Source organism: Trichosurus vulpecula, chromosome 1 (genome assembly GCF_011100635.1).
Source record: "Trichosurus vulpecula isolate mTriVul1 chromosome 1, mTriVul1.pri, whole genome shotgun sequence".
Taxonomy (NCBI): domain Eukaryota; kingdom Metazoa; phylum Chordata; class Mammalia; order Diprotodontia; family Phalangeridae; genus Trichosurus; species Trichosurus vulpecula.
In genome coordinates, this window is record NC_050573.1 from 336610020 (window position 1) to 336621986 (window position 11967).

Consider the following 11967-nt stretch of genomic DNA (forward strand, 5'->3'; position numbering starts at 1 on the left):
AATTGTCATTTTTATTATATCAGCTCAGCCTAACCATGAGCAACTGATATTTTCCCATTTATTTAGATCTGATTTTATTCGCGTGAAAAGTGTGTCATAGTTATGCTCATATAGGCCCTGGGTTTGTCTTGGCAAATAGACTCCCAAATATTTTATAGTGTCTATAGTAACTTTGAATGGAATTTCTCTTTCTATCTCTTGCTGTTGGACTTTGTCAGTAATGTATAGGAATGCTGAGGATTTATGTGGGTTTATTTTATATCCTGCAACTTTGCTAAAGTTGTTTATTATTTCAAGTAGTTTTTTACTTGATTCTCTAGGATTCTCTAAATAAATCATCATATCATCTGCAAAAAGTGATAATTTGGTTTCTTCTTTTCCTATTCTAATTCCTTCAATTTCTTTTTCTCCTCTTATTGCTACAGCTAAAGTTTCTAGTACCAAATTAAATAATAGGGGTGATAATGGACATCCTTGTTTCACCCCTGATCTTATTGGGAATGCACCTAGCTTATCCCCGTTACAGATAATGCTTGTCGATGGTTTTAGGTAGATACTATTTATAATTTTAAGGAAGGTTCCACTTATTCCTATGCTTTCTAGTGTTTTTAATAGGAATGGGTGTTGTACTTTGTCAAAGGCTTTTTCTGTGTCTATTGAGATGATCATATGGTTTCTGCTAGTTTTGTTGTTGATATGGTCAATTATGCTAATAGTTTTCCTAATATTGAACCAGCCTTGCATTCCTGGAATAAATCCTACCTGGTCATAGTGTATTATTCTTGTGATGAGTTGCTGCAATCTTTTTGCTAATATTTTATTTAAAATTTTTGCATCAATATTCATTAGAGAAATTGGTCTATAATTTTCTTTCTCTGTTTTGACTCTACCTGGTTTGGGTATTAGTACCATATTCGTGTCATAAAAAGAATTTGGTAGGACTCCTTCTTCACCTATTTTCCCAAATAATCTACAAAGTATAGGAAATAGTTGTTCTTTAAATGTTTGAAAGAATTCACCTGTAAAACCATATGGCCCTGGAGATTTTTTCCTAGGGAGTTCATTGATGGCATGCTCAATTTCTTTTTCTGAGATGGGGTTATTAAGAAATTTTACTTCCTTTTCTGTTAACCTGGGCAGTTTATGTTTTGGTAGATATTCATCCATATCTCTAAGGTTGTCAAATTTATGGGCATACAGTTGGGCAAAATAATTCCTAATTGTTGTTTTGATTTCCTCTTCATTAGAGGTGACCTCACCCTTTTCATTATTGATACTGGTAATTTGATTTTCTTCTTTCTTTTTTTTTAATCAAATTGGCCAAAGGTTTATCAATTTTATTGGTTTTTTCATAAAACAAGCTCTTTGTTTTATTTATTAATTCAATAGTTTTCTTGGTTTCAATTTTATTGATCTCTCCTTTGATTTTCAGTATTTCTAATTTGGTATTTAATTGGGGGTTTTCTATTTGCTCTTTTTCTAGCTTTTTCAGCTGTATGCCCAGATCATTGATCTCCTTTTTCCCTATTTTATTCATGTAGGCATTTAGGGATATAAAATTTCCCCTAAGAACTGCTTTTGCTGCATCCCATAAGTTTTGGTATGTTGTTTCATTATTGTCATTCTCTTGAATGAAGTTATTAGTTGTGTCTCTGATTTGTTCTTTGGCCCACTCATTCTTTAGAATTAAATTATTTAGTCTCCAATTAGTTTTTAGCTTATTTTTCCACGGTTCTTTATTAAAAATGATTCTGATTGCATCATGATCTGAAAAGGATGCTTCGACTACATCTGCTTTTCTGCACTGGATTGTGAGGTTTTTATGCCCTAGTACGTGGTCAATTTTTGAGTATGTGCCATGTACTTTTGAGAAGAAAGTATATTCCTTTTTATCCTCATTCAGTTTTCTCCAGAGGTGTATCATATCTGCCTTTTCTAAAATTCTGTTTACCTCCTTAACTTTTTTCTTATTTATTTTGAGGTTAGATTTATCAAGTTCAGAAAGGGGGAGGTTGAGGTCTCCCAATATTATAGTTTTGCTGTCTATTTCTTCCTGTAACTCCCTTAACCTCTCCTCTAAGAATCTGTATGCCTTACCACTTGGTGCATATATGTTAAGCAACGATATTGCTTCATTGTTTATGGTGCCTTTTAGGAGGATGTAGTGTCCTTCCTTATCTCTTTTAATTAAATCTATCTTTACTTTTGCTTTGTCTGAGATTAGGATGGCTACACCTGCTTTTTTTACTTTAGCTGAGGTACAATATATTTTACTCCAGCCTTTTACCTTTACCCTATGTGTATCCCCCTGTTTCAAATGCGTTTCTTGTAAACAGCATATTGTAGGATTATGGTTTTTAATCCATTCTGCTATCTGCTTCTGTTTTATGAGAATGTTCATCCCCTGCACGTTCAGAGTTATGATTTCTATCTGTGTCTTTTTCTCCATCCTATTTCCCCCTGTTTATGCTTTTATTTCTCCCTTTCCCCTTCTCCTCCTCAACAAAGTTTTGCTTTTGACCGCCGCCTTCCTCAGTTTACCCTCCCTCTTTATTCCCCTCTCTTATCTTACCATTTCCCACTTGCTACTTCTCCTCTCCCTTCTGACCGCCCCCCCTCCCTTTTTCCCCCCCATTCCCCTCCTACTTCCCATAGGACAAGTTAGATTTCTAAACTTATCAGGGTATGTTATTCCCTTCTTGAACTAGATCAGATGACAGTAAAGCACAAATACTGCTCTTCTCCCTCCCTTCTTTCCCTCTACTATAATATGTTTTTGTGCCACTTCATTTGGTGTAATTTACCCTTTTCTACTACCTCCTTACCTCTCCTCTCATAGCCCTCCCTTTATATCTCTTACTTATATTTTATATCTTTACATCAGTTAATTTATACAGGCATTCACAACCTATGTATATCCCTTTCAATTGTCAAAATAGCTATACCATTCTCAAGACTGACTTATATATGTATATATATAAAACATACATAAGATGATATAATCCCACACAAAGATGTAAACAATATGCCCTTATTGATTAATAATGTTTGTGGGGTTTTTCCCCCAGGTTACCTTTTTATGTCTCACTTGAGTTTTGTATTTGGAGATCAAATTTTCCCTTGAGTTCTGGCCTTTTCATCAGGAAGGTCTGGAATTCCCTTATTTCATTGAATGTCCATCGCCTCGCCTGAAAAATTATGCTTAGTTTTGCTGGGTAGTTGATCCTTGGTTGTAGTCCCAGCTCCTTTGCCCTTCGGAATATCATATTCCAATTTCTCCTGTCTTTTAATGTGGAAGCTGAGAGATCCTGCGTGATCCTGACTGTAGTTCCACGATATTTGAATTGCTTCTTTTTGGCTGCTTGCAGTATTTTCTCCTTGGGTTTATAGTTCTGAAATTTGGCTATAATATTTCTTGGTGTTTTCAGTTTGGGATCTTTTTCAGGGGGTGATCGGTGAATTCTTTCAATGACTATTTTGCCCTCTGGTTCTAGGACCTCTGGGCAGTTGTCTTTGATAATTTCTTCGAAGATAATGTCAAGGCTCCTTTTTTCATCATGGATTTCCGGTAGACCAATAACTCTTAAATTGTCTCTCCTGGATCTATTTTCCAGGTCAGTCGTTTTGCCAATCAGATATTTCACATTATTTTCTATTTTTTCATTCTTTACATTTTGTTTTACTACTTCCTGGTGCCTCATAGATTCATTAGCTTCCACTTGCTCAACTCTAATTTTTAATGAGTTAGTGTTTTCATTTTGCTTTTGAGTCTCCTTTTCCATTTGGTTGATTTTACCTCTCAGGGTGTCATTTTCTCTCTTTAGATTCTGTATCTCCTTAGCCATTTCACCAATCTTATTCTTTAGGGACTTGATTTTGTCTTCTTTTAGCTCCCTAATTTGGTTTTTAAAATCCTCCTTTAGCTCTTCCAGCCATGCTTTTTGGGCTGGAGACCAGTTCATATTACTTTTTGAGGTATCAGACACATCTATAGTGTCATTGTTGTCCTCTTCCATATTGATATTTTGATCCTGCCTGTCTCCATAAAAAGAATCTATTGTCCTCGGTTTTTTTGTGTTCTTCTTCATGTTTGTTGTTTTGCCTTTTCCTGGCGTTACAACAAATTTCTATCTTTGGTCCTCAGGGCTCTCTGTCCCAGCTTTCTTATTCTGGGGGTTGTGAGTCTAGAATTATAGCCTTCAGTTTCCTGAGGTGTGGGGGAGGGGTCTGGCTCCCTGGCATCTCACTCCCTATGGGTGCTCTCCAGCACTTGCTTTTCAGCAATGGTCTCAGCTGTTTGTTGTTTGAGCTGATGACTGGCACTTCCCCTGGGGGAGCAAGATTACGTCTGGGCTCCCGGTGTTGACCCCTGCCGACTCTGCCCCTCTGGGACTAATGAGCTTCTACTATTTGTCCTGTGAGACCCCACTACTTTCTCCTCTGTTTCAGTTCTCTTTTTTTTTTCCCCGAGGAATTCTCTGGGTGAGGGGGGATGGGATTAGAGCCTTTTACCTGGCCATTGAGTCTTCCGGAAGTTCAAGAAGCCGAGTTCCTGGGTTTCGCAAGCGTCAGGAGTGGGTGTTTTCACGGCCAGTGGCATTGCGCTGCCTCTAGTCACTCCCACAGACTGCCATCCTGTGTTCGGAGTCCTGGGGATCTCTGCCAGTTTTGGGCACCCAGCTTTCTCCCAGCTCTTCTCCCACGTGGATTTCCCTGACGGCCGCTTTCGCTTTGGTCTGGAGCAGCTCCACAGCCGAGCACTCTCTGAGCCTACAGGATCGTGTCTTCAGCCTTTCAGACTCTCCCGGCTCAGAAATTGGCCCCACGCAGACTGCTCACGGTTTCTGACTCTCTCAAATCTGTTCAAATTCACTTTTTTTTACGGGAATCTGACAGACCTTGTGAGAGAGCTCTGGTAAGACGCTGCCTTCATGCAGCCATCTTGGCTCCGGGAAGCCACAGTGCATGATTTTTATGATATATTGCCATAATCTCCATGTTAGAATTTTATTCAAAAATTTTTGCATCAACATTCATTTGGGTAATTGCTATATAGTTTTATCTCTCTATTTTTACTCTCCCTGGTTTAGGTATCAAAACCATATTTGTTCCATAGAAGGATTTGGGAGGATGTCATTACCTATATTTTCAATTAGTTTATATAATAAAATTAATTATTCTATAAATGTTTGGTATAATTCACTTGTAAATCCATCTGGTCATGGATTTCTGTTTTTCTGCATTTGTTTATGAGGGTTTTTTGTTTGTTTGTTTGTTTTTGTTTTTTGGCAGGGCAATTGGGGTTTTTATGCCATAATACTTGGTCAATTTTTGTAAAGTTGCCATGTACAGCTGAGAAAAAGGCATTCTCCTTTCTGTTCCTATTCAATTTTCTCCAAAGGTGTATCATATTTAACTTTTCTAAAATTCCATTCATGTCCTTAAATTTTTTCTTATTTATGTTATGTTTAGATTTTTCTAGTTCTTAGAGGTGAAAGTTGAGATTTCCCACTTGTATAGTTTTACTATTTCTTCCTGTAACTCATTTAATTTTTCCTTTAATAATATGAACACTATGCCATTTGGTGCAGTTATGTTTAGGATTAATATTACTTCATTGTCTATGGTGCCTTTTAGCAAGATGTAGTTTCCATGCTTACCTTTTAAAATTAGTTCTATTTTTGTTTTTACTATATCTGAAATAATTATTGCCACCCCTGCCACTTTTTTTTTACTTTAGCTGGAGAATAATAGATTCTGCTCCAACTTCTTACTTTACATCTATTTTTTTCTTTCTTTTTCAAGTGTGTTTCTTTTTAAACAACTTATTTCTAGGTTTTAGTTTCTGACCCTTTCTGAGGTCTGCATCTGTTTTATGGGTGAGTTCATCCCATTCAGATTCACAATTATGACAACTAACTGTAATTCCCTCCATCCTATTTTCTTGTTTATCCTCCTCTCTCTTTTTGCCCTGACCCTCCTTAAAAGTTTGTTTTGTTTCTGACCATTGCCTCCCTTTTATCACCACCCCCTTTCTCTTGTCTTCTTCCCCTCCTACTTCCCTGCTGGGTAAGATGGATTTCAGTACCAATCTGATTGTGTTTATATATCATTCTTATGAACCAATTCTGATTGAGGTGAGATCCAAGCATTGCCTCCTACCTCTCCAGTTTTCCCCTCCATATTTAGACCTCTTTCTTGTGCACCTCTTTTATATGAGATCATTTCCCCCATTATATCTCTCCCTTCTTCCTTCTCCCAGAGCATCTTTCTCACTCCTTTATTTTTTTTAATTATCCCAACATAATTAACTTACACCTGTGCCATTTATCTATGCAGAGTCCTTCTAACTTCCCTAATAATGATAAAATTCCCTTATAGGAATATGAACAGTGTACCCTTATTGAATCCCTTCTGATTTTTCTTTCATGTTGCCTTTTTTATGCTTCTGTTGAGTCTTGTATTTGAATGTCATTTTCTCTATTCAGCTCTGGTCTTTTCATCAGGAATTTTTCTAAATCTTCTATTTCATTGAAAGACCATCTCTTGCAACACCCCAAAAACTCTCAGTACTCCTAGGAAGGTTACCCTTGGCAGTAATCTTAACTCTTTTGCCCTCTAGAAAATCATGTTTAACTCTAATGTGGAAATTGCTAAGGCTTGAGTGATTCTGACTGTGGGTCCATGATATTTAAATGATTTCTTCCTGGCTGTTTGTAAGATTTTATCCTTGACCTGATTGCTCTGGAATTTGACTATTATATTCCTAAGAGTTTTCAGTTTGGGATATCTTTCAGGAGGTGATCAGTGGATTCTTTCTATTCTTATTTCACTCTCTGGTTCTAAGATATTTAAGAAGATTTCCTTCATAATTTTTTGAAATATGATGTATATGTTCTTTTTTTTATCATGGCTTTCAGTAATCCAATCATTCTTAAATTGTCTTCCCTAACCTATTTTCTAGATCAGTTGTTTTTCTGATGAGATATTTCACATTTCTTCCATTTTGCATTCTTTTGACTGTTTTACTGTTCTTTGAAATGTCATGGAGTCATTAGCTTGCATTTGCCAATTCTAATTTTTAAGGAATTATTTTCTTTAGTGAGCTTTTATACTTTTTTCCCATTTGGTTTATTCTGCTGATTTAGGAGTTCTTTTCTTCAGTGAATGTTTATTCCTTTTTTTTTTTTTTTTTTTTTTTTTTACCATTTAGCCAATTCTCTTTTTTAAGGTAATATTTTCTTCAGCATTTTTGTGCCTCTTTTTACCAAGCCGTCATTTCTCTTTTCATAAATGTCTTAAGTCTTTCTCCATTTGTTTCCTGTTTCCTTCTACCACTTTTATCTCTTTCTTTAGATCTTTCAAGAGTTCTTATTGGGCTTGTTTAAGGCTTTGTTTGTAGCTGTTTTTATATTGTTGTCTTTTTTTGTTGCTTTGTTGTCGTTGTTGTTATCTTTTTCTGAGTTTGTGTCTTGATCTTTCTGTCACCATAGTAGCTTTTTATGGTCAGGCTCTTTTTTTATTGCCAAGTGCTCATTTTCCCCAGCCCATTTCTCGACTTTGAATTTTTATGTTAAAGTTGGACTTTGCTCAGCTGGGGTTGAGGTGGTACTGTCTCAAGCTTCAGGCTTTTTTTTTCAATGTTATTTTTGGAGCTAGTTCTGGGTGTTGGGAAGTTTTCTGTGGTTCCAAGGTGATGTGATTTGAAGAGTATTATATTCACTACTCTCCTGGTTTGCACTCTGGTCTTTATCAAGGAAGGGCATTTACTCCCTTACAGACAAAAGCAGTAGTGTTCTTCTCTTCTTTGGAACTGTGAATCAGGTCCTCTGATCCCCTGCAGCTGCAAGTGCTAGTATAGCTCTCTACCCTGGAAGTGCAAGTAGGGCCCCCAATCTCTTGTGATAGATTACAAAAGCTTCTCTGTAACCTGCATATGGGTAATGAAGTTGCCCAAAAGTACCAGGTCCTATACCCAGTGCTAGCAAAAGGTACACTGTAATCTATCTGAGTAGTTATATGACTATTACTGTCTCTGGGCTGAGAGCTTCAGATACCTCTGATGTTGCTATTGCTGCTGGTATTGATGGCCTGTGTGCTCTGGTCTGGCCCCTATCCTGACTTTACAGACTTCTACCAGCCTCCAAAATCATGTTGGGATGGAAAAAATGCCTCTTCCTTTTGTTGTCTATAGAACTAGAATTTGATTTTATGTGCCATTGTCAGGTTGTTTGGAGGGAAAGAGTGGATTGAGTGAGGCAGTGGTCAGAAATAAGAGACTTTTGAAGAAGGACAGGGTGAAAAAGAGGGTGAGAAAGGTAGACAGAGGAAAACAGGATGCAAACATAAATAGGACAAGCTAAACCATAAAATAGAAACAGAAGAATTAATTGCAAACAAGAATCCAGCAATATGTTGTGTACATGAGATACACTTAAAACAGAAAAATTCACACAGAGAGTTGAAGTGAAGGACTGGAGGAGAGTCTGTTATGCTTCAGTTGAAGTGAAGAGGGCAGGAGTGGCAATCCTGATCTCAGACAAAATGAAATCAAAATTAGACCTTTTTAGATTCTAGGCTTTTTGAAAAAAAAATTACTCATTTGAAAATTGTATAAATTCATTATGATTGGGTAAATTACACACATTTAAAGAATCTTAAATTGGCATTGTGTGAGCAAATTACTTGCAGATTGCAAGACAGGGTAAATAACTTGATACCATATGGAGAACATTTATTAACCATGGTAATATTCACAGTGATGATCTTTTGTAAGACAAACTGTGTAACTGGAGTGAATTATTATCTTTCCTGATCTTCTATGTATGTTACATTTAAATTCCAAATTTAGAGGCAGAGGACCTAGGTTTTAATATCATTCTCATTGGTATAATATAATTTGGAGCTAGTTAACAAAAACAATAGCTAGAATTTATATAGCACCTATTATGTGCTGGGCAGTGTGTAAAACATTTTACAAATATAATCTCATTTGGTCTTCACCACAGCCTGGGGTGGGGTGGGGATGTGCTGTTACCTTACCTATTTTATAGTTGAGGAAACTGAGACAGATAGAAGTTAGGTGACTTGCTTAGGTCATATACCTATTATCTGAAATGGGATCTAAACTCAGGTTTTCCTGACTCCAGGCCCAGTGCTCTATCTACTGCATGTAAGGGCAAGCAAAGTGGGACTTTTTGCTGTTTTTTTTTTCTTTAGGAGTGCTTCTCAGCTCTAAGGCAATTAAGTGCCGTTGATTGAGTCTTGCCTTTGTTTGTAGGAAGGCTCACACCCTTTTGCTAATTAGGTCATGAGAAGTGTGAAGCCCTCAGGCCCTGAAAAAGGGTATATATATACCCAGAGGACAGCCATTGAACTCAGAATTGAGAATTCAGAATCAAGAACTCTCACAACTGGGGGAGATGAGGTTTTCCTTTGGGAGTTCACTCTTTGGAAGAGTGTTGGTATGGAGACTCTGGGTAGTCATAAAGGAGCCCCTTGGCTTTGAAAACTCAGATGTTGGTGTTTCTCTCTCTGGTAACTATGTATGTATAGCTTTGGTCAGATGGCTAGAAACCTGTCTGTTAATTTGTGTTATTTGCTCTGTTTATATTTTCTCTGTTTGTATTTGCTCTGAAGTTCAGAGTGCTGACTTTCCCCCCTGAACTAAGTGAATAACATATGTATGTTTGATTAAAGTGAAAGTGTAAACCCCTTAAAGTTGCTTTTCTTACAAAAGCAGATCAAAGATCCTGTGCTAGCAGCCCTCCTGTATACTGGTGTTATTTGTCTTGTGCCCCCACAGCAGCTGCTAGTCCCACTGTTAGTACACTGCACCACCTAACAGCCCCATGGGACCATAAATTTAGAGCTGAAAGGGATATTAGATGCCATTGAGTTCAGCCTCTTCATTTTATAGATGAAGAAACTGCGGCACAGTTTAAGTAACTTGCCCAGGGTCACAGGGCTAGTTTGTGGTTAAGGGAGATTTGAATCCAAGTCTTCCTGATTCCAAGTCAAGTATTCCATCCACTATACCATGCTGTCTCTCTCATCTGTGGACCTCATTTGCCTCAAATATTTTAAAAAGTTGGATTAGATGATCTCTAAGGTGCCTTCCCATCCCACATTGCATGATTATTGTAGTATTCTTTTATTTCATATTTCTTTCCTTAAGTTTTACTGAACTCTTTTTCCATGAAAATTGTTTTTCTGGTAGAATGCCATATCCTTGAGGGCAAATATTGTTTTGTTTCTGTATCCCCAATCACTAATGCACAGTAGGTATAAATGTTTACACGTACCCAACCCCATCCTGTCCATTTGGAATATAACAAAACAGATGTCCAGATAAGATAAAAGCAGAGATTTCAGGGTCATGCAGCACTAGAAATAGAAGCTTGGTCTTAAGTTGGCCTATACAATACCTGGGTCTAGAATCATAGGAGTGTATGACTCCAGAGTTGGAAAGAACCTTATAAATCATTTAGATCTCTTAATAATTCCTAGTTTCCTTCAAGGGCAAGCTGAAACATTACTTCATTCATCAGTGGTTCTCAAAACATGGTCTTTGAATCCTTAGGGGTCATTGAGACCCTTTAAGGGACTCCTTGAGGTCAAAACTATGTTCGTAATAACACTATGTGATTTGCCTATTAAATACTCTTCCTTTTTATAAGGTGTATCTGTGAGGTTGAAGTTCCTTAATATAATTCAGCCAAAACAATACTGCAGTATTATGAATATACAGTCAGATACGAAAATCTTGCCTTCAATTAAACCATGCATTATTTTTGGCCCCCAAATATGTGAAATGATGCCATTTTTTTCACTATTTTTTGTTTTGAAAAATTAAGGTTTTTTTTCATAAAAGTTTATTTATTTTAACAGAATGGATTTATTATTATGATTTTGTTTTTGTTTTAAATGAATTATATAAAATTTTAATCTATTTTAATTTATAATGTGTTAAATAATAGTAGATATAACACACATAAAGAGAAAACTCTTTGGAGTCCTCAATGATTTTTAATAGTATAAAAAGTATCATATATACATGTATATGCATATATGTATATGCATATATATATATATACATATAGTAGAGAGTCATGTATAAGTTGTGTGTGTGTCTGTGTGTGTCTGTGTGTGTGTGTCTATAAAAACATAAAACCAGTTATGACCATATCACCCATAGAGTGTCATGGTGGTAAGCCAGATCTACTAATTACCAACAGCTTCTAATGGGTTTTCAGTATATTTGCTTTTTTGTATTGCCTCAATGTGTATAGTGGTGAAATTAGTCTATCTTGCTTCCTTTACCCAGAAAGACAGATGGGCCTTATATTTTCTGTCCTATTAATTATACAGCTGTTATCACTGCAGCACCATGACAGGCCACACAGCAGAAAATTGTAACTCAAAAGAAACCATTTAATTTGAGTAACAGGAACAGGCCACATTGTTCAAGCCACACAGGATCCTGTAGCAAGGAGACAGACATCTGGAAGTTTGGGGTGGCCTTGGAAAATCGCCCAATTTAAAGCATCCTAAAATAAGCTTCATTTTAAATGAACTTATCTATATTGTCCTACTAAGGACTAAATAAAGAACATGAACACTAAAGAATTAAAAGAGCTCTTGGCTCATCATCTAGTCAGGAAATGTGGCTCTAGACTCGGCTCAGCTAATCACTAGCTCAGTGATGTAAAGCAAGTCGGTTAACCCCACTGGGCTACAGTTTCTTCATCTGTAAAATGAGGGAGATTGGATTAAGTGAGTTCTAAGATCTTTGCCAGACTTAATATACCATATTAATGTGGAAGGCTTGGGACAAATGCAATAGATTTAACATTCAGGACTTAACCGGACAGCCGGGGCTTTTGGCTCCAAATGCATATGTCTTTCTTTGTTTCTAGGATGTGAGGCTCCACTGTTTCATTAAAGGGGGAAAAATCTTTCAATTAT